The following is a 22,237-nucleotide window of genomic DNA, read 5'->3' on the forward strand; positions in this document are numbered from 1 at the left end:
CCAGGTCTGGCACTCAATCCACTTTGCTATCTAGCTGGCCCTCTCCCCAGGTTCTTTTTCTAGAGGTGAATAATATTTTTCATCTTGAGTCCTTTGGTGTTTTCTTGGACCATTGTGTGGATGAAAATAGCTGTCATTCACAGTTGTTCATACAGTATTGCTGTTATTATATATAGCATTCTATTGGTTCTGCTCACTTCACTCTGTATCAGTTCATCTAAGTCTTCCAAAGTTTTTTTTTCCCTGAAATCCTAGGAAGGGAGTTTGGAAACACACACAGATAATATGAAATGAAATCAAATGTGATAAGTGTCTAAGAACAGTGGGAGCAAGCTGGTACCATGATAGTGAACGAAGAGGAGAGATCACCTTCAGATGGGGAAAGAAAGAGCCTTATCAGAATTCTACCTCTGCTACTATCTACCTGTGGGAACCTGGATACGTTCTTTAACCTTGCTGGGTCTCAGTTTCCTCATCTGTAAAATGAGAACGTTGGTCTCTATGGTCCCTTCCTAGTTCTAAATGTATGTTCTTATAATTGAACAGTGGGATCTGAGCAAAGCCTTGGGTGCCCTTGCTGTGGGCATTTGGGAGATTTGTGAGAAATGGATAAAGATATGAATATTATCAGTGAGGGATGATGGGAGTGATGAGTACCCCCATGGGAGCCTTCCCCAGAGATAGTCAACCTCAGATTACATATTTTCACCATCCCCTTCCCCCCTTCACTACAAACTCCGGAAGAGAAACATGGAGAGCCAGAGTAGAGGCAGGATGTTGGAGTTGGGAAGCTGGGCATACAGCCTCTGCACCCCCTGGGCATCTCCTGTTTGATCGGCTTCTTGGCCTTAATTGTCTCTCGTTTGAGGTTAACCGACCTGTTAATGAGGTCTGGGATGGGGAAGGCAGGTGGGGAGAGGAACCCCTGGTAAATGTGTGGGTGGGGGTGGCTTTTCCCCAGAGGGCAGTAGGGCAGGATGCTCTTGGAATTAATGAAGGGGGGTGGGGATGCCCATTGGGATGCTGTCTGGTCTTGCCCCCTTGTGCACAGAACACCAGGGTTAGACTACTACAAGGGCATTTGGACCTTTCCCTTGCAGTGGGTGGCAAGAGCTCCTGCTCCCTCAGCCTCATCTCTAGAGATCCAGGCCATTGGCCATGTCTTCGAATTTCTCCCCTGAATTATCAGGATAACTTGCTCAGACTGTAGAAAGACAATCAAGCACAGAACTTGAAAAGCCTTGGAGAGATTTTGTGTGTTCATGTGCATGCATGCATGTGTGTGTGTGTGTATGTAGACCTGAATGGAGTAAAATAATTCAGAGGAATCTTTTTCCTAATCTTGAGGAATGGGAAAGATTCTTTCTAGCCTGTATGCACAAGGTCTGAGCTAGAAGGAACCTTGGAGACCAACTAGTCCACCATTTCTGCCCATCCCTAGAGGAGACCCTCTAAATTCTAGACAATTACTGGTCCCTGTTGGTAGAGGGAGTTTGCTCTGCCAGAGGAAGTTTCTTTAGCTTTAGTTGAATTCCCTTCATGGATAAAAATGCAGGTCCATTCCAAAGAAAGAAATACCACTCCCCAACCCCCCATGTACTCTACTATACTGGAGAGAGACAGGGTTCTGCCCCTTATTAGGCACTTTCCCTGGGTCTCAGTTTCCTCCTCTGTAAAATAAGAGGCTTGGATTAGTTCTCTCCATGGTCCCTCCTATCTGGGACTGATACTAGAGATGTCATTAACCCCTTGCTGATGGCGCATCTGGGTCTCTCCCAGCACTGAAAGCAGGGGCCAAGGTGAATCAGGCTGATCCCCCTGCGGGCCTCTGCTCCACCCAATCCTGGCAAATAGGAGAACTAGGCCCCACCTCCTACCCTGGCTCCAGAAAGGATTAGAACTCCTCATGAATGGGGAATGTCTCAGTCTCAGTCATTCTTATAATGTCATTTATTGTCCCCCTTTTGGACCAATCCCTTTCTACCTCCCAGCCTGCCTGGCTCCTCTCCCCTACTGCTGTCCCCCCTCTTGTTTCAGCCAGGCAAACCTGTCCTCACACCTCTTCCTTTACCCTCTCCTGCCCCTGAGCCCTCCTGCCAGCTTCCAGTCCAAGGCCAGCATGTTTCCCATCAGAATGGGCTGTCAGAGCCTGAGTTCAGGAAGTGGGGCTCACTCCTAACCCAGAGAGCTCGTAGGGGACAGCGACTGGGGCTCCCCAGTTATTACCCGGGGCAGGGACTTGGGCTCCTTCTGGAGCCAGATCAGTGCCCCAGACTTGTGGGTCATGGCTTTTCCAGATACTGACTAGAATAACGCCTGGGAAAGTCCCTTTCTTTGTTCCGGGCCTCATTTTCCCTATCTGTTCAATGAAGAAAGAGAGGGCTGGACTAGGTTATCTAACATTCCGTGACAGTGACTCTCCCCTACAGCTCTCTGTCCATTCTACAGAGCAAATCAGCTTGGAATTGGGAATGAAGGCTCTTGGGGTTATAGAGGAAGTTTGCCAAGTCAGTCAGGCAGCTACCCTTTATTAAGCATTTACTATGTTCCAGGTTATGTTCTCGGGCTAGGTTCCTGCTATGTTCTCGGTTTCCCCATCTGTCAAATGCGCTGGGGAAGGAAAAGACAACCCGCTCTAGTATCTTTGCCAAGAAAACCCCAAATGGGGTCATGCAGAGTTGGACATGACTGAACAACAAAGGAAGGCAGTGTCCCTGGGTCACAGATTACATGGGGGAGGGGGGGAGGCAGAAAGGGTCCTGGTTATAAAGGGCTTTGAAAACCAGAGACCATTTTTATATTTGATTTTGGAAATTTACTGGATAGGAGATTGATATAGTAGTAGCTGAGTGGAAGAGGTTTGGAGTAAAGACTGGATTCCCCCCTCCCCCCCCAGATGCTTTTATTAAAACTAGGTGACATCTATAAGGGGGCAGGACCAAAAGAAATGTTTGCCCATGAAAAAACATGATATTCAGTTATTAAAAACTTATCTGCCGCAGGGACCCTGCCTCAGTGGTGGGAGGAAGGTCTGTGTCTGAGCTTCCTTCACACTGTCCTGGTCTGGAGTGGGGCCAGGGCACAGCTGGCTTCTTCCAAGAGAGGTCTATTGTAGTGTAAGGGAAGCTTTTCAGAGGGACAGTGGGAAGAGTCTGCTGCCACCTGACTGGGAGCAGGCATGGCAGAGGGTGTTTGCAGGAGCCTGAGGAGGGCTGGGGAGGCAGGAATCAGTCAGTTCTGTGGGGGTCTGGGAGCTGATGCGGAACCCAAGGCCCCTTCTGCACCTGGCTCTCCTACCCTGCTGTGTTGAGTCTTGGAGCCTGAGATATGGCAACTTAAGGCTGGCAGCCTATTGCAGTAGTCTGGACTTGATCTCAAAGAGATCTCAAAGCATTTGCCCTGTTGTCCATCTCTTCATCTCTCCAGGAGGGAAGAACCACTCTTTATTCAATGGAATCCAGCAAGCATTTATATTCTGCAATTCACCTTTCTAGGCCTAGTAATCTTAGAAGAAAGGAAAAGCAGCCCATGCCTCCAGGAGGGGATGGACATATTCACACAGAGAAGGAAATGCAAGAGAATTTGAAGATCAAGAAAACACTAGTGCCAGGAAGGTCACTCTGGTTTCATCTGACAAACTTTAAAAGACTCCAAGGATGATAGATGCTCTTACCAGAGCCCAGAGGTTACACAGTACCTTGATGGTCTGCCAGAAGGTGCTTGCTCTTCAGAAAAGAGATGGGGACAAGGGGAAGTCGAGAGACATTACTGAGGCAGAAAGAACAGCACTTGACCACTGGTTGGCTATGAGGTATGAGAGAGTGAAGTCAAGGATGATATTCTAGATTTGGAGCTTGGTGGACTAGAAAGATGGTTTTTACCCTCAACCTTAATAGTGAAATTAGAAGAGATTGTTGGGAGAGGGAGGAAGCTGCTGGGTTTTGACATGTTGAGTTTAAGAAAGAATGCTGATGGGGCACCTCGGTGGCTCATAGGACTGAAAGCAAGGTCTAGAGATAGGAGATCCTGGGTCCAAATCTGATCTCAGACACTTCCTAGCTGCATGACCTTGGGCAAGTCACTTAGCCTCAACCACCTAGAACTTTCCACTCTTCTGCCTTGGTACCAATACAAAATATTGATTCTTTTTTTTTAAAACCCTTACTGTACATCTTAGAATTAATACGAAGTATCTGTTCCAAGACAGAAGAGCAGTAAGGGCTAGGTGATGGGAGTTGTGTCCTGCCCTGGCTCACACAATGAGAAGGTGTCTGAGGACACACAGTATTGATTCTAAGATGAAAGGTAAGGAAGGGAGGAAGGGAGGAAGAAAGGAAAAAGGAAGGAAGGAAGAAAGAAAAGAAGGAAGGAAGGAAGGAAGGAAGAAAGAAAGGAAAGAAGGAAGGAAGAAAAAACAAAGGAAGAAAATAAAGAAAGAAAGAGGGAGAGGAAGAGAGAAAGAGAGAGGGAGGGAGGGAGAGGAAGGGAGAAAGCAAGAAAGAGAAAGAAAGGAAAAAAGGAAAGAAAGAAAGAAAAAGAAAGAAAACCCTGGATTTAGAGTCAGAGCATCTAGTTCCAAACTTGCTTCCACTATTATCTGTGTGACCTTGAGCAAGGTATGCAACCACTTTGCAACTCAGATTTCTCATGTCTAAAATGAGGGAGTTGGATTAGATGGCCTCGGAAGGCCCCTTCCAATGTGAAATCTATGATACTATGATGCTATATGCTCGGCTTTCAGCCTCATGCCCTTTGTGCATCAATTTCTCCCTTCCCATCCTGCATCCAATCATGGGAGTGCACCCTTGCCATGACAAGCATTGGGGTGCAATCTCCCCAGGGCTCTCTCTGTTCTCTATCTCCAGCCCCCTCCCTCACAAACGCCAGCCATCAGCAGGCCCTGGCTTTGAAGCTTCCTGCTGAGTTGTGTTATTCTTATGACACAGAATAAATAGAGGAAGGCAAAGCTGGGGCCCTGGCTCCAGTAATGAGGCTCTTCCGGGGGGGAGAGGAGAGCTGGCATGGGGATCCCATCAGATAACACCTTACTCATGTGTATTTACCATTCAAATGAGGGATGCAACATGGGAGACAGGTACCTGTCTTCCAGTGTTGGCTGGGATGTGCTGCATGACTTTGGGGGAATAGCTAAACTTCTCTGGGCCTTTGTGAAGAGCATCTATCATCTTTAGAATCCTTCAAGGCTTGTATCAGATGCAACCTGAGTGACCTTCCTGGTATTGATGTTTTCTTGACCTTTAAATTCACTTGTATTTACTTCTTTGTGTGAATGTCATATCCTCTCTTTGAAGACAGAGACTAGGGGCTGCTAGGTGGTTCAGCAGATAGAGAGCTAGGTCTGGAGACAGGAGGTCCTGGGTTCAAATTTGATTTCAGACACTTCCTAGCTGTGTGACCCTGGGCAAGTCACATAACCGCCATTGTCTAACCCTTACAGCTCTCCTGCCTTGGAGCTTATACTTAGTAGCAATGCTAAGACAGAAGGTAAAGGTTTTAAGAAATAAAAATAAAGGCAGGGCCTGTTTTACCTTCCTTCCACAATCCCTAGGTCTAGAAAGGTGAGTTGCACAAGGTATAAATTTTTACTGAATTTAATGGAATAGAATGGTTCTTCCCTCCCAGAGATATGAGAGGACGGACAATGGGACAAGTGCTTTGAGATCTCTGGCAGACCTTCCAATTCATCTTTAGCTTAGGTCCAAAGAATTGTGGGTGCAGGGAGAGGTGAGGAGAGAGACCATCATCCAGCATTTTCTGATCTTGCTTTCATTTACTATTCCCCGTCATTTCTATCTATAAAATGAGCTGGGGAAGGAAATGGTAACCAGTCTAGTAACTTTGTCAAGAAAACCCCAAACGGGTTCACAAATCGTCAAACATGACAGAAAGGACCGAACAACAATCACATCTATCTTACCCACTTGCCTGTCTGCAGCTAGATTTGGAATTGCTTTACAAAGGGAAGAGCCCAGATATTATGCTAAGCATTTTACAAATATCGTCTCATTTTATCCCAAACAACCTGGTGAGGTAGGTGCTATTATTAACCCCATTTTACAGTTGACAAAATTGGGGCAGGCAATGGTTAAGTGGCCTGCCTAGGCTCACACAATAAGGGTTTGAGGAGGATTTGAACTCAGGTTTTCTTGACTCCTGGCTCAGCACTGTATCTACCCAATGTGACACCTACCTGCTTGGAAGGTTACCCTGTTAGCAGCTGAGGAGTGACTCACAGAAAAAGGGGGTGGTGGGGAGAAGAGCTAATGGCTTCACCAGTAGGTGCTAAAAATACCTACCATCAGCCCATAGCAATCCATCTCCCAATCACCAGGACCAAAGGGTGGGACTGCCCCATACCACTCCCACATAGCCCAAGCAGTCAGTTGCCTCAGGTGAGCCTTCTCCCGGCCCCAGGCTTCTTTTGAAGTTCCCCATCACCTGATTGCACCTGGATAAAAGTATTGCAGGACTGAGGGTGGGGCTTATCCCCCACCCAATGTGACCAAATGGCTACTTGTTGCCCAAGGGTTGCTTCGACCAATGCTCGTGATGTCCGTGGATTGGAAAATCTTTGCTCTCAATTTACCAGAGCTTTGGCTCACTGGCGGTACAAGGAGATTCCTTCTGTTCCCTGGCTAATCTGCCCCATAATCTGCAGCTAGGAGATTTGGAATTGCTTTACCAGGGGAAGAGCCCGGATAGACAGGGGTCTTTCTCATGCAGCCTTCATTGTCTCCTTGGAAAAATCTTTGCTCCTTCTTGGCCTCCCCTGCCTTCAAGAACTCTGCCTCCTCTCTCTGCTTAAAATCCCCCACTTTAATTGCTTTAGTTGTCTTTCCACTGCTTTTTCTATGGTCATTTCTTGGTGCAATGGATCGGGAAGACTGGGTTTCCTATGAGACCCCACTTGTTCTATTTGCTAATTGTAACTTGCGGTCAAATAAAATACTTATCTCTGGGTCTTGGTTTCCCCCCATGTAAAATCAGGGGGTTAGACTGGATTGTTTCTGTTTAGATCTGGAGGACTCTTGAGGAATTCCTCCACTGGAAGAGGTCTGGTATCTACCCTATGGAATAGGGATGGGGAGAGCTCCCAAGTTGTTGAGGGACTAGAGGATGGGAAGATAGTCTATACATCTGTGCATACTTCTCCTCAGTAGAATAGAGTTCTATAGAGCTGGGCAGAATTCGGAGAGCTCACCTCGGTTTCTCCCTGTTTCCTTCCCTTCCTCCCTCCCAAACTTGTGTCGGTGAGATAATGTCTAGAGATACTCGGAGCTTCTCAGTGAAGAGACCAGACAGTGACCAGAGGTGATTATCTGGCTTGACTAAGGCAGTGGTTTTACTCCCCCCACCTCCACCTGGGGCAGAGGGGAGGGGAGGGAAGGAAGCATCTAAGTCAGATAGCAGGAAGAACTTTCCAAAAGGAGGTGTACCTAGGAAGAGCTCCCCTGGGAGATGATGGAAGAGAGTCCCAATCTCTTTTCATTATATTCTCATACAAACGCCCCTTCTGGCCAGGACTGCGGAAGCCAAGAAACAGAGGGATGGATGAAGTTCTCTCTCCAGCTCTGCCATTCCTTTTCTGTTCCTGATGGTCCATTAGGTCCAATCACTCTATCGTCTCCCCCTCTCCAGCCTCGACTCCCTAAAAGAGACCGTCTAATCCAAGCCAACACCTCCCCCATCCCTCACCAGCAACGCATCTCTTATCCCTAAGCCTTTACGGATATCATTCCCTCTTCTTCTCCATCACACTCTCCTGCCCGTTATGTCCTTCTTCTCTTCTCTTCCTTTCCCCTGCCTCCTTCCCTGACTCCTTTGTCTGGATCAACGCTCTCCACTGTTCCCCATTTCCCCTCCTCTGGGTCCCAGTGGTCCTCCTGACCCAGTTCTTCAGGCTATCCACGTTATCTTTGAAATGTGTCTCAGATTGGGAGCTCCCCTAGACTCCAGGCTGGGTTTCCTGCTTCTCCCCTCCTCCCAGCCTCTATCCTTCCTCAGAACTGAACCCAGGGTTCTGTGCATGGAAGATGTGCAGATGAACAGACAGAATTCTCCATGTATCGCTCTACTTTGTCTGGTTTTTCTGGATGTGTGCGTGTGTGGGGTGACATTCCCGAAGTGGCCTCTAGATGTCACTGGGCAGCTGTGAGAGCATTCCTTTTCGGTCCCCAGCACCGTCTGGGTTGTGTCCCAGCCTCATTCCTCATCCCACCAAAGAAGGGGGACGTCAATTAGCCCAGAAGGAATTAGGTGAGAAAATTCAGACAGTGACCCGGATTCTGCTCTTTTCTGGCCTGCTATTGTTTCCTACTCAGGCAGAACTGGTTGGAAAACAGGAGGGGACCAATTGTTCAAATCTTAATCTTCAGCATTCCCCTTGGGGAAGGATGTTTTCCCACCTGCAGGGATGCAGTCACTAGAGCTGGAGGGGATATTCGATATCATGGCATAATAGAAAGAACACTGAAGCTGGAGACACAATCCCGAGTTCAAATCTTGACTTCCTTTTCACTTACTAGCAAAACTCAGCTAAGTTGCTTAGGGTTTCACGGTCTCATTTTCTTCATCTGTAAAGTGAGGGAGTTGAATTAGACCATCTCTAAAACCCTCTTCTAGCTCTAAAGTCAATGATTCTATAAAATCTTCTTCCTTCTGAAGAAATTCCGAAGCACCAGGAATGAGTTGAAGATAAAGGAATGACTAAGATGATCTTCAAATTCAGGCACACTAATGCACTGTTGGTGGAGCTGTTAACCAGGATAGTCATTCTGGAAAGCAACTTGAAACTCTGCACCCCAAATTACAAAATTCAGTATACCCTTTGATTCAGAAATACCGTTTCTAGGTCTGTACTCCAAAGCAATCACATAAGGAGGAAAAGGAGCCATATGTACAAAAAATACTTAAATTTTTTAGTGACAGAGAACTAGAAACTAAAGGAATAGCCATCAACTGGGGAATGATTAAACAAAGTATGATATATGAATATTGAGAAATATCCTTATGCCGTAAGAAATTATAAAAGGGGTAGGTAGGTGGTTCTGTGGATTGAGAGCCAAGTCTAGAGATGGGAGGTCTTGGGTTCAAATTTGATCTTGGACACTTTCTAGCTATGTGACCCTGGGCAAGTCACTTGACCCCCATTGCCTAGCCCTTACCACTCTTCTGCCTTAGAACCAGGACACAGTATTGATTCCAACATAGAAGGTAATGGTTTAAAAAAATGATGAAAGGGAGAGTTGCAGAGAAACTTGAAAATGCAGACTACAGTGAGCAGAACCAGGAGAAAAAATTATGCAAATAATAACATTGTACATATAAACGGCTTTGAGAGATGTGAACTCTAATCAATGCAATGATCCCAGGCATGATTTCAGAGGGTAGATGACAAAGCTTATTCCCCACCTCTTTACAGAGAGTTGATAGACAGAATGAAACTTACTGTTTGATTGTTTGTTTGTTTTTAGAAACCCTTACCTTCCTTCTTAGAATCCATATTGTGTATTGGTTCTAAGGCAGAAGAGTTGTAAAGGCTAGGCAATGGGACTCAAGTGACTTGCCCAGGGTCACACAGCTGGGAAGTATCTGAGGTCAAGTTTGAACCTAGGACCTCTCAATCCACTGAGCCACCCAGCTGCCCCGGAGACATACAGTTTTTAACACAGCCAATATGAGAATTTGGTTTTGCTTGACAATGCATATTTGTTCTAATGGAAAATTTTTCTTTTCTTTTAATGGTTGGGGTGGGGAAGAGATGGGAAGGAGAGAGAATAAATGCTATGAAGAAAAAATGAAAAGTAATGCCTGCCCTCAAGGAATTTACAATCTACCCAGATAATAATAAAAGCTAGCATCTATATAGCACTTTACAGTTTGCATTTCCCTTTACATATGTTGTTTCATTTGATCCCTACATCAAGAGCAGCAACCCCCGTGGAGGCATAATTGCTTCGTAACTGCTTTTAAATGTGCTACGAGGGCCAAAGTCCTTGGTGCTGTCAAATGGTTCAATATCAGAAATGGATAGGTTTTGTGAGGTAGGAATTGCATTAAAGAAGCATTATCACCTGATTTTTTTTCTTTCCTTCCTTCTCTTTCTCTTCCTTCCCTCTGTTATTCTTCCTTCCTTTCCTGACTCTTTTTCTCTCTTCCTTCCCTTTCTTCCTTCCTTCCCTTCCTTCCCTTCCTTCCTTCCTTCCTTCCTTCCTTCCTTCCTTCCTTCCTTCCTTCCTTCCTTCCTTCCTTCCTTCCTTCCTTCCTTCCTTCCTTCCTTCCTTCCTTCCTTCCTTCCTTCCTTCCTTCCTTCCTTCTTCCTCCAATTCTAGCTCTCTATCCACTCCACCAATTAGCTCTAGGATGGTTTAGTGGATTTGGGTAAGTATTCTGTTAGGCCTTTCAGATTTCAAGGACTTCTCTTTTTGGCAGTGTGCTCCTTCCCTCTGCTGGTGCAGGCTGTAGCCCCTCTATCATTTAGTAGATGGACTTGGGAAATTGTCATGACTAGAAAATATGTAACCTGTGGGACATCTAGTCAGGAGTTTCTCTATGCTGAGCCAGGCTAGTCCTTGGATAATAGACAAACTACGTCTACATTCAAAGCCTAGTGTGTGTGTATGTTGTATGTGAAAGGGGAAAGGAAGCTCTCTTTGGACTAGACTATGTTACCTAAGCTCGACTCATCTTTCTTCTACTCTTTTCTAACCCCACTCTGGAAGACAGACTGAGGTTGACAACTTTGGGCAAGCTGACCTCATTTAAATCCAGTTCATTCAAGGCAGTGAGGTAGCTCAGTGAATTGAGATGGGAGATGGGAGATCCTGGATTCCAATATGACCTCAGCCACTTCCTAGCTGTGTGACCCTGGGCAAGTCACTCAACCCCCATTGTCTAGCCCTTAATGTTCTTCAGCCTTGGAACTGATAGTAATTTTTATTTTAAAACAGAAGGTTAAGATCTTTTTAAAAATCCAATTCATGAGTGAGTCAAAATATCATTGGTCCTCTGAAACAAAGGACAAACAACACACAGTCCCACTCTCCACAGTGGCTGTCCTAAACCTTCTTTCCTCAAGCTTCCAATGAAACCCTCTGGGCTGAGGGCCTTGCCACATTCTTCACTGATAAAATGGTGGCTCTTTGACAAGAGCTTTTTCCTTGTCCCAGTTCTTTGTCTCACATCCCACAGCATCATCACCCTCGATCTCTCCTTCCTTCCAGTCTCCGATGACGAAGGTGCCCTTCTTGCCAAGGCAAACCCCTCTACCTGCATTCCCTTGGGTTTTTTCCAGCAGACTGCCTCCATTATCATCCTCACTCTCTAATCTTCTAATCTTCAAAATCTCCCTGTTTACTAACTCCTTCCCAGCAGCTTACAAACATGCCCATCCTTAAAAACCTCCACACTTGATCCTATCATCCCCCATAGCTGTTTTTCTATATTTTCCCTCCCCCTTTCAGCTAAATTCCTTGAGAAAGCCATCTCAATTTCCTCTCCTCTCTCTCTTTTCTCAATCTTCTGCTACCTGGCTTCTTACCCTTTCATCCAATGGAAAATGCTCTCTCCAAAGTTACCATTGATCTCTCTGTCTTTGTCTTTGCCTCTCCCTCTCCTGTTCCCTTTCTCTCTGACTCTCTCTCTCTCTCTCTCTAAATCTTGATTTCTATCTTAGAATCTATACTAAATATTAGTTCTAAGGCAGAAGAGTGGTAAAGGTTAAGCAATTGGGGTTAAGTGACCTCCAGGATCACACAGCTAGGAAGTATCTAAGGTCAAATTTGAACCCAGGACTCCCATCTCCAGGTTCAGCTCTCAAACTACATAGCCGCCTAACTACCTCCCCCAATGCTCTCTTACTTGCCAAATCTAATGGTCTTCCCTCTGTCCTTACCATCTATTGACCTCCTTGCAATCTTCAGTACCCTCTCCTCCTGGATACCATCTTCTCTCAGTTTTCAGGCACTATTCTCTCCTGGTTCTCCTCCTACTTATCTGACCACTCCTTCTAAGTCTCCTTTTGCAGAGTATTTCCCCAGGTCATGCTAACAAACTGTGGGTATTTCCCAAGACTCTGTCCTGGGCTTTTCACTTCATCATTTATATGATCTCTATCTCATTATATATGCTATTTATAGCTATATAGTATATGTTATTATGTATATCATATATACAACACATGCATTTTATATAATATGCATAATAGATACATTATATATCATTATATATATGACATACTCTTTAAATACTATATATCTATTATTTGTTGTATAGATTATATATTATGTTATATATAATATATTATGTATAATAGAATATATTATATATAACATATGCAATACATTATATACTATATATTTTATTATATGTACTATATCTCAGGTGCTATTTGTTTTGTTATGTTATATATAATAAATACCATGTATACATTATATAGAATATATATGATGTACTCATATACTATACATCTATTATATATTGTGTTATATATATGTTATACATGCATTCTATTATATAGTTCATTATATATTACTTATACTCATTATATACTATGCTATCTCATTTGGTGTGGGCACTCTTTCCCCCACCTTTATTTTCTGTCTTATTGTCAATTCCAGTAAGAGCCAGGCAATTGGAATTAGTTGACTTGCCCAGGGTCACACAGCTAGGAAGTATCTGAGGTTAGATTTGAACCCAGGCCTTCCAGACTCCAGGTCTGGTACTCTATCCACTGTTCTGCTTAGCTGCCCTGAACTTTCTCTTCAGCTCTCATGGTTCAGTTCTCATCTCTGGGCATATCTCTATATGCCTCTCAGTAAAAGAGTTGCAGGAAACCCATCAGCTACTGTCCATTGGACATCTCAAAGTCTGTTTTCCACATGTATCTCAGATTCGAATGTCCCCAACAGAACCCATTCATTCTCTTTCCCTCCAAAGTCTTCTCTCTTCTGAACTTACTTCCCTATTACTGTTCCAGAAACTACCATGATCTCAGTTTCTGAGGCTCAGAAACTACATTGGACATATGGAATCCTTCGCTATGTCTATCAGTTCTGCCTCTGCGACATCTCTTGAGTATGTTCCCCCTCTCTCCACTCACACAACCACAAGCCAGATCATCATCTCTTGCCTAGACTATAATAATCGCCTTCTAATTGGTCTCCCTGGTTCAAGTCTCCTATCGTCCATTGGACACCCAAAGTGATTTTCCTAAATCTTGGGTCTGACATCACAGCTCCCTGTTATCTCTGGAATCAAATATAAAGTCTTCTGCTTAGAGCTGAAAGTTCTCACAACGTGACTCCTTCTTACCTTACACACTTTACTTCTTTCTGCCTTCATGATCCAGATACAAACCCATCAGTGACTCGTGGGGATACCTGCTCCATGCATATAAAGACTTCCTGGAATGGGTGAATGAGACCAGTTGGTTCCAATGGCCATGAAAGTGGCTAAAGCAGATGCCATGGAGCATGGAGAGCTTAGTCAGACACCAAAGATACCAAGGTCGTCCATTGCATCCTGGGCCATCTCCCTATCTTGACTTGCCACTAGTCTTCGTTGGCTCTGGAAGAGAGAGTGTGACTGACAACTTTGTGTAACTCTGCCTCCCTGAAATCACTGTGATGTCATTGGTCCTCTTCTTTTTTTAACCCTTACCCCTTCAGTGTTAGAATTGCTACTAAGTCTTGGATCGAAAGTAGAAGAGAGGTAAGGGCTAGGAAATGGGGGTTAAGTGACTAATAAGTGTATAAGGCCAGATTTGTACCCAGGACCTCCCATCTCTAGGCCTCATGTTCTAATCACTGTGTCATCTAGCTGCCCTTCATCCTTCATCCTTCATTTTCTTCTTCTTCTTTTTTTAACAGTTATCTTCTGTCTTAGAATTGATTCTAAGTATTGGAGTCAAGGCAGAAGAGAGGTAAGGGCTAGGCAATGGGGGTTAAATGACTTGCTTAGGATCATACAGCTGGGAAGTTGAGGCCAGATTTGAACCCAGAATCTCCCAAACCTGGCTCTCTAGCCATTAAGCCATCTAGCTGCCCCCCCCCTTTTCTTCTGAATGAAGGCACAAATAACACCACTGACCTAATTGCTTCTTGTTCTGCATGTAGGATACTACATCTCCCATCTCCATGCCTTTGCACTGGCTATTCCTGATGCCTAAAATTCTGTCCCTTCCTTATTTCTGTTTCTTAGCTTCCCTGGATTCTTTCAAGGCTCAACTCAATTCTCACATTCTATAGGAGGTCTTTTCTGGTCCTGCAACCCCCATTTCCAGCTGCCAATGTCTTCCCCTTGAGATTACCTTCCATCTACTTGATACATAGCTTGTAAATGCCTAATTATTTTCATGATTTTCTCCCCCATTAGCACAAAAGCATCTTGTGGGTAGGGGCTATTTTTCCTTTTTTTGTATTTGATTGATAAACACTTAATAAATGTTAGACCCAGCAGCATACTGGTAGGTAAATGTTTAACAACCACCTGGGAATGGAGGCTTGGGACAGCTAGGTAGCAGAGTGGATAGAGCCAGGCCTGGGGATGGGAGGTCCTGGTTCCAATATGGCTTCAGATACTTCCTAGCTATGTGACCCTGGGTAAGTCACTTAACCCCTATTGCCTAGCCCTTTCTGCTCTTCTGCCTTGGAACTAAAACTTGGTTTTTTAAAACCCTTACCTTCTGTTGTAGAGTCAATACAGTGTACTGGTTCTAAGGCAGAAGAGTAGTAAGGGCTAGGCAATGGGGGTCAAGTGACTTGCCCAGGGTCACCCAGATAGGACTGATACTTAGCATTGATTCTAAGATCGAAGGTAAGGGTTTAAAAAAAAAACTAACTGGAGGTAAGGTGACACATACTTCAGTCTAATTAGCATTATTAATATTTTCTCCATTATTTTCATAAGTTTAGACAGTAAAGAAAGCAATAAATGAGTGATTTGTAGTTTTGTGCATTTCTGAGATAATAAACCAATGATTTGCAATTTTGCTGATTTCCAAGGAAATTTAACCATCTGCTTCCCCAAGCTAGAACTGGCCCCAGCCTGGGCAGTGGTTAGAGCGGATCTCCAACTACAGAAGTCATTTTTTAAAAATCAAAGCATTTCCCAGACTCAAAGGAAATGCTCGGAGATGAATGGGGGTGGGAGTGGGTGGGGGAAGGGGTTGGATGGAGATTTTGTATCCTGTTTCTTATTTTATCCTCGTAGGAAATTTTTGGGGGGGGTGACAAGGTGTGTGTGTGGGGGCATATGGAGAAGGAAATTATTATCTGTGACACCAAACAATGATTCTCTCCTTTGCCAGAGGGAGATGGACCGGAATTATGAAAAGCATAGCTATCAGACTCAAATCAGCAAATCAGCAATAACATTTCACTGGCTTAACTGGGTATCAAGGTGGCATAATGGGTAGAATGTTGAGTTTTGAGTCAAGAAGACCCAAGTTCATGGGCGACCTCAGACACTTGCTTGCTGTGGGACCCTGGGTAAATGGCTTAACTTTTCTTGCTCTTGGTTTCCTTATCTGCAAAATCAGTATAATAATAGCATTTACCTCTAAGGTCGTGTGAAGATCAAATGAGATAATATGTGTAAAGTGCTTTGCAAATCTGAAAGCGTCATATATGGTAGATGGTAGCTCCTATCATTACTATTGTCCACCGTCACCCAAAGGAACTTCCAATACACTTTGCAGGTTTGACATCTCACCCAGAAGCCAAGAAGTGCTTTGTCAATCTCAAAGAAGTAGATTGAGGAGAATTATTTTTATTAAATATTTGTAGGGATAAGCACAGTGAATAATAATAGCTAACATATATATATATACATATATATATATATATATACACACACATAGTTTACTATGTACCAGCACTGCTTTAGAAATATCTCATTTGCTCCTCACAACAACCCTGGGAGGTGGATGCTATTATTATAGCCATTTTCCAAATAAGGAAACTGAGGTTAAGTGACTTGGTGAGGATCACACAGCTAGTAAGTATCTAAGACAGGATCTGAACTCGGGTCTTCCTGATCCCAGTCTCAGCACTCTACCTACCAAGCTGCCCAATAATAATAAGAGCTAGCATTTATATAGCATCTAGTATGTACCAGGCATATAATCACCTCTCTGGGCAGTGAGACCAAAGAAAGAAGACAGGCAGGAAGTAAACATTTAAGTACCTACTATGTGCCAGGAACTGTACTAAGTGCTTTATAAATATTATCTCATTTGATTTTCACAACATTCTCCAGAGTATTGAAACCAACAGAAGTTAAGTAACTTGCCTAGAAAGGGATTTCGGTCCCAGGAACCCTTAAGAAAAGTAATCTCAGCTAATCAATCCCTCACCTCTCCTTACTACTTACAACTTCCTCCCTTCACAAAACTTTCGGTCTAGCTGGGAGAGGGATGGAACTCTGGACATGAAGTGGGGAACACCTGGACTGGATTCTCATCTCAGACACTGGCTATATGACTTTGGGCAAGTCACGTTTTTTCTCAGGTTTCCACATCTACAAAATGAAGACTGTAAGAGCACTAACTTTATAGGGTTGTGAGGAGATTCATTAGATATTTAGGCTTATAAGAAGGCTCCCTTTTCTTTGGGGAATGGGATAAAGGGGAAGGGCAAGGTTTTATCCACTATGTATTTACATAGCACCTACTATGTGCCAGGTGTAAACATTTTTATAATTATCTCATTTGATCTTCACACATCTGGGAGTTAGGTGGTCATTTATCTCCATTTTGCAGTTGAGGAAACTGAGGCAAAGAGAGGCTAAGTGACTTGCCCAAGGTTGCACAGCTAGTAAGAGTCTGAGGATGGATTTGAACTCTGGTCTTATAACTAGGCTCAGCACTCTATCCACTCTGCCAGCTAGCTGCTTCAAGACAGGAGAGATAAAGATAGAGATAATAGTGAGGGAGGGTAGAGAGAAAAGGGAGGAACAAGCTAGGGTTTGGCTAGGACCATACCAACCTAAGGAAATGGAGCAGAGGAGGTTGGGAGGGTCTGTTTGGATTCTGTGTTGAGGACAAAGTAGGAAAGAAGGGAGAGAGGTCAGACAGGACAACAGGACAGGCCCAAGAGCTAGGGCAAAAACAGTGATTAGAAACTCCTTCCATCAGTGTCTACAAGCTCTATTAGCCCAATTAACCCTAATTGACTCTCCTCAACTGCCTTCCCTTTCCAATAATCCAGAGACAAGCCCCAGGCTGGAGAGGGAGTGAAAATGAAGGCTGGAATCAGAAAAGACAGGGTCTGATTGGGGGTTCTAGGAGGCAATAGCTTGATCTGGACCTGACTGCTGGCCAAAAACTGGACACAGGGAGGCATCTAGACCAAAGGGACCACGATGTTGTTTCTCTCATCAATATGTTTTAAGCCTCTAACCAGAACCCAAGAAAGGCAATATGTCTCGTCTCATCTCTGCTGTTAAGTGGGATGTGGGTACTTGCATGGAGAAAGCCTGGGAACACTGGGTCCTGTAAAGGTTTTTGTTAGTTTCTTTTTTAGGCATGGTGTACTTCGAAGAGTGCTAGACTTCAATCAGCAAGAACTGGCGTTACCTCACTTTACATGTTAAACCTCAGTTTCCTCAGCTGTGAAATGAGGAGGAGATTGGAGTAGCCGGTCTTGAAAGATTTCCTTCCCACCCTAAATCTACGATCCTACATTAGACCCATCCCCTTACTCATGGTGGAAGATGGCCAACGAGTAGCCTGTCTCTCTCAAAGAAAGAGAAGAGGGAAGTTTTGTTTCATTTTCCTGTTCTTCCTAAAGTCTCACTACAATCTTGCTGAAACCCATTTCCTCTCCTGGCCAGGTGGAACAGAGAATAAGGAGCCCCTAGCTGAAATAATCCCAATCCTTTACTCCCTTCCTGCTCCCAAATTCCAACCCGATAAGAAGAGGTGGATGTGATGTTGAGGAGGCATTGCTGGACAGGGAATCAAGAGAGCTAGGCTTCACCACCCACTAGCTGAGCAACCCTGGGCAAATCATTTTTCTCCTGTGAACCAGAGTTTTTCATATGTAAAACAGGGATGTTAGTATCTGCCTTATCTCTCTCTCAGGGATGAAAGCACTTAGTAAATCACTATACACCTGTAAGGGATTATTAAGGCATTATTTGAGCCTTCTTAAGGAAATGGCAAACCACTCCAGTATCTTTGCCAAGAAAACCCCAGATGAGGTCATGTAGTGTCAGACACAACTGAAATGACTGAATGACAACAAAAAATAGAATATTTGGCAGCTAGGTAGTACAATAGAGGACTGGGCCTGTAGTCAGGAAGACTCATCTTCCTGAGTTTAAATCTTGCTTCAGATATTCACCAGCTGTGTGATCCTGGACAAGTCACTTCACCCTGTTGGTCTTAGTTTCTTTATCTGTCAGAGAAGCTAGGGAAGGAAATGGCAAACCCTCCAGTATCTTTGCCAAGAAAACCCCCAAAATGAGACCATAAAGATTTCAACACAACTAAACGACAATAGAATATTTGCAAATGACCTTTAAAGCTTATGTTCTTTTATTTTATTTTACTGTTATTGTCTTGCAAAACACACTTCCATGTTGGTCATTACTGTAAGAGCACACTCATACATAACCCAAACTCCCAAATAAAACTAGAGATATACGGACTTGAAAGATGAAACTCCAACAGGTCTTTCTCTGGAGGTGGAGAGCATTCTCTATCATAAGTCTTTCAGGATTGTCCCAGATTAGTGCATTTCAGAGTCACCAGAAAGCTTATATTCTTTCCTCCCTGAGCCTGGAGCCCTGTCCTAAATGCTCTCTGTCTCTGTCTCTCTGTCTCTGTGTGTCTCCCTCTCCCTCTCTCTGTCTCTTCCACTTTCTGTCTTTCTGTCTCTGTCTCTCACTTTTATCATCTGTTTTAGAATCAATAATGTATATGCAAAAAGATGACACAAATAGTGTTAGGTGACTTGCCCAGGGTCACACAGCTAGGAAGTATGTGAGATCAAATTTGAACCCAGGACCTCTAGATCTGACTTTCTATCCACTGAACCACTTAGCTCGTCGTCGTCGTCGTCGTCGTCGTCGTCGTCGTGGTCTTCTTCTTCTTCTTCCTCTTCCTCTTCCTCTTCCTCTTCCTCTTCCTCTTCCTCTTCCTCTTCCTCTTCCTCTTCCTCTTCTTCTTCTTCTTCTTCTTCTTCTTCTTCTTCTTCTTCTTCTTCTTCTTCTTCTTCTTCTTCTTCTTCTTCTTCTTCTTCTTCTTCTTCTTCTTCTTCTTCTTCTTCTTCTTCTTCTTCTTCTTCTTCTTCTTCTTCTTCTTCTTCTTCATCAAAGAGAGAGAGAACTCTATGACTTGTTTAGTTGTTGAAAAGTAACCACGGTGAATTCAGCCTCAATTTATAATCTTGCAGTTTTCTGAGTAGGAGATACTTCTAAATTTGTCCCTGTTGTCAATGTGGTGGCAATTTTAGGGCCATGAGATGCATCATCAGGTCAAATTCTTGATCTAAAACATCATATTTGTATTCCATTTCTTTTACATATACGAAATCAAATTTCTTAGGTTAAGCAATGAAAAGCAATGTGATACAGTGGTTTGGCTCTGCCACAAACTTGCTGTGTCACCTTGGCCAAGTCATTTTCCTTGTTGTAGCCTCAATATTCTCATTTTTGAGATAAGAAATACCGCTCCCATCTCTGACATTTCTGTTAAGCCCATTGTTCTCTGACTTGATTTCCCCTTTGGAGTCGGTCTTGAAATGCTAGCATTTCTTTCTGCTGTGACATGAACTCAACAGGATTTCTTTGACTTGGTTGATGGAATTAAGGATTTGGCCTGCTCTGGCTTGTCCTGGGGATCTAGAGAAAGGGAGGGGTCAGGGGCAGAGATGGGGTGTGCAGGAGAGCAAGGGGAAGAAGTGTCAGGACCATTGTGGATCATGGCTCTTAATTTTTTCTTTACTTTTTAAATTTTCTTTTACTTTTTACTATTGTTGCTGATCAGGGAAAAGGGAAGTTTGAGAAGTAGCTTGAGAGGAAAGTAAATTAGTGTCTAAATTGTGGCTGAGGGGGTCAGGATTTGGACTGAGGAAGGAGTAATGGGGGCCCAAAGGTGCTATTGGAGAATAAAGTAAAATAAGGGACCAGAAGGAGAGGGGAAACTGATCACACCATTCTAACATCAAGACTTCTTGTCCTCTGTTGGAAATCCTTAGAGAAAGGGACTCCACCTACTATTGGTCCATCCATCCCCACATGTCTGTGTCCCTTGACCTCTTTGGATGCCTAACCTCAATCCCTCTTGCCTAAGAGTGCTCTCCCCTGGATTCAGGGTATGGGGTTGAGAGAATGGTGGGCGCTGTCCTCTATACTGAAGTGTGAAGAAAGAGGTGACCTCCCATATGGGATTATGGGAAATCTAACAGTGAGGACAAGTCTCTGCTAGGTCACTCCTCCCCCCCTCCCCGTGCCAATGGGGTAAGTCTCCAGAAGCGCCTCTCCCTGTTCAGCAGCAGCCAGGGTGCTCCTTATCCAGCCTCCCCCACCCCCACCGCCATGGTTGCAATGCCAGGACATTTGGAACCTCCTGTTCCAGGCGTCACCCTCTCCTTGCATTCAGGCCCTGATGGCAGGGAGAGGACCAGTTTTTCCAGCCCTAGGATGGAGGGGAGGCCCGGCTTCCCTGGGGCTTTTCCGACACCAGATGGTAACCAGGGCCCCGGAATGCAGCTGATCCGGCTCTAAGCCCGATGGACTACTGAGGTTGGAGGCAGCTGGAGCCCCCAGGGCCTGCTTCACTGGCCCCCCATGGGAAGCAGGAGGGAAAGGCTCCAAAGGAGTGTGTGGGGGGAGCATCCAAAAAGCTCCAGGGAAGGAGACATTCCCAGGAAAAGATTGGATTTTGGGGGGGGGGGGACACAGAGCCCTCGCCCATCTACACCTATTTACCAATATCCAGCAAATTCCCCTGTTTTATTTGGTAGCAAAAAGCTGATTACTTTTGCTTTAGCCTCTATAACTTTCCACATGTAAAAACATTCTCAGTTAGAGAGACTGCTTTGGCCTCTACCTACAAAATACCTCTTTCCAGCTCTGCCCTTTAATTTTCCTTTTTCCCAGGATTCCACCAATTCTACCCCCTAAATTTAATTCCTTCCTTCCTTCCTTTATTCATTGATAAATAGGCAGAAGGTGGTAGGGGAAAGAATACTGGCCCTAGATTTCAGTGTGGGCTCCTCTACTTGCTAGCTATGGGATTCTGGACAAACCATTTATTTAGCATTTCTGAGACTCAGTTTCTTCCTCTATAAAATGGGATTAATCATAGCTCTACTTCCTTCCTCACAAGGCTGTTGGAGTTGGGGGGAATGCTTTATAAGCTATGATAGACTATAAATATTTAACAAATACCTACTGGGTGCAAAAGGCCAGCTAGGTGAAACAATGGATAGGGTGCTGGGCCTGAAGTCAGGAAGAGTGATCTTTCTGAGTTCAAATCCAGCTGTGGGCACTTTCTAGCTATGTAACCCTGTCACTTAACTCTATTTGCCTCAGTTTCCTCAGCTGTAAAAAGAGCTGGAGATGGAAATGATAAACCACTCCAGTATCTCTGCCAAGAAAACCCCAAATGGGATCATGAAAAGTTGGACATGACTGAAATGGCTAGACAACAGAACACTGGGTGCAAAACATCTGTGCTGAGGGTGGCACAAGAATAAAGTAAATAATTTTTTGTTAAGAATTTGTTAAGAATTGGTTGGCTTCAAAAATTAATAATTGGTGTTGAATAAATTTGAAACTGAATGTTGTGACCAAGTTTAGCTCCAAAGAAGAGATACCAAAAAACAACTCCTTCCCTTCTCTTTGCAAAACCTGGGGAATAGAGGTTTGGAACATAGTTAGTTTTTCTGAATTCCTCTTCCCCCTTTAGCTCTCTAGGAGAGGAGGGAGATATACTGGGAAGTATAGACAATATAAAAATAAAAGATCAATATTTATAGCTACTCTTCTTGTGGTAGCAAAGTATTGGAAACTAAAGGGATGTCTCTCAATTGGAGAATGGCCAAACAAATTGTGATGGAATGCAATTGTGAGGTAAGGAATGATAAACAAGATGATTTTGGAAAGACCTATGTGAACTGATGCAGAGAGAAATAAGCAGAACCAGGAGAACATGATACACTGTAACAGCAATATTATGGAATGCTCAAATGTGATAGACTTTGCTACT

This window comes from Monodelphis domestica, chromosome 2 (genome assembly GCF_027887165.1).
Source record: "Monodelphis domestica isolate mMonDom1 chromosome 2, mMonDom1.pri, whole genome shotgun sequence".
NCBI lineage: Eukaryota > Metazoa > Chordata > Mammalia > Didelphimorphia > Didelphidae > Monodelphis > Monodelphis domestica.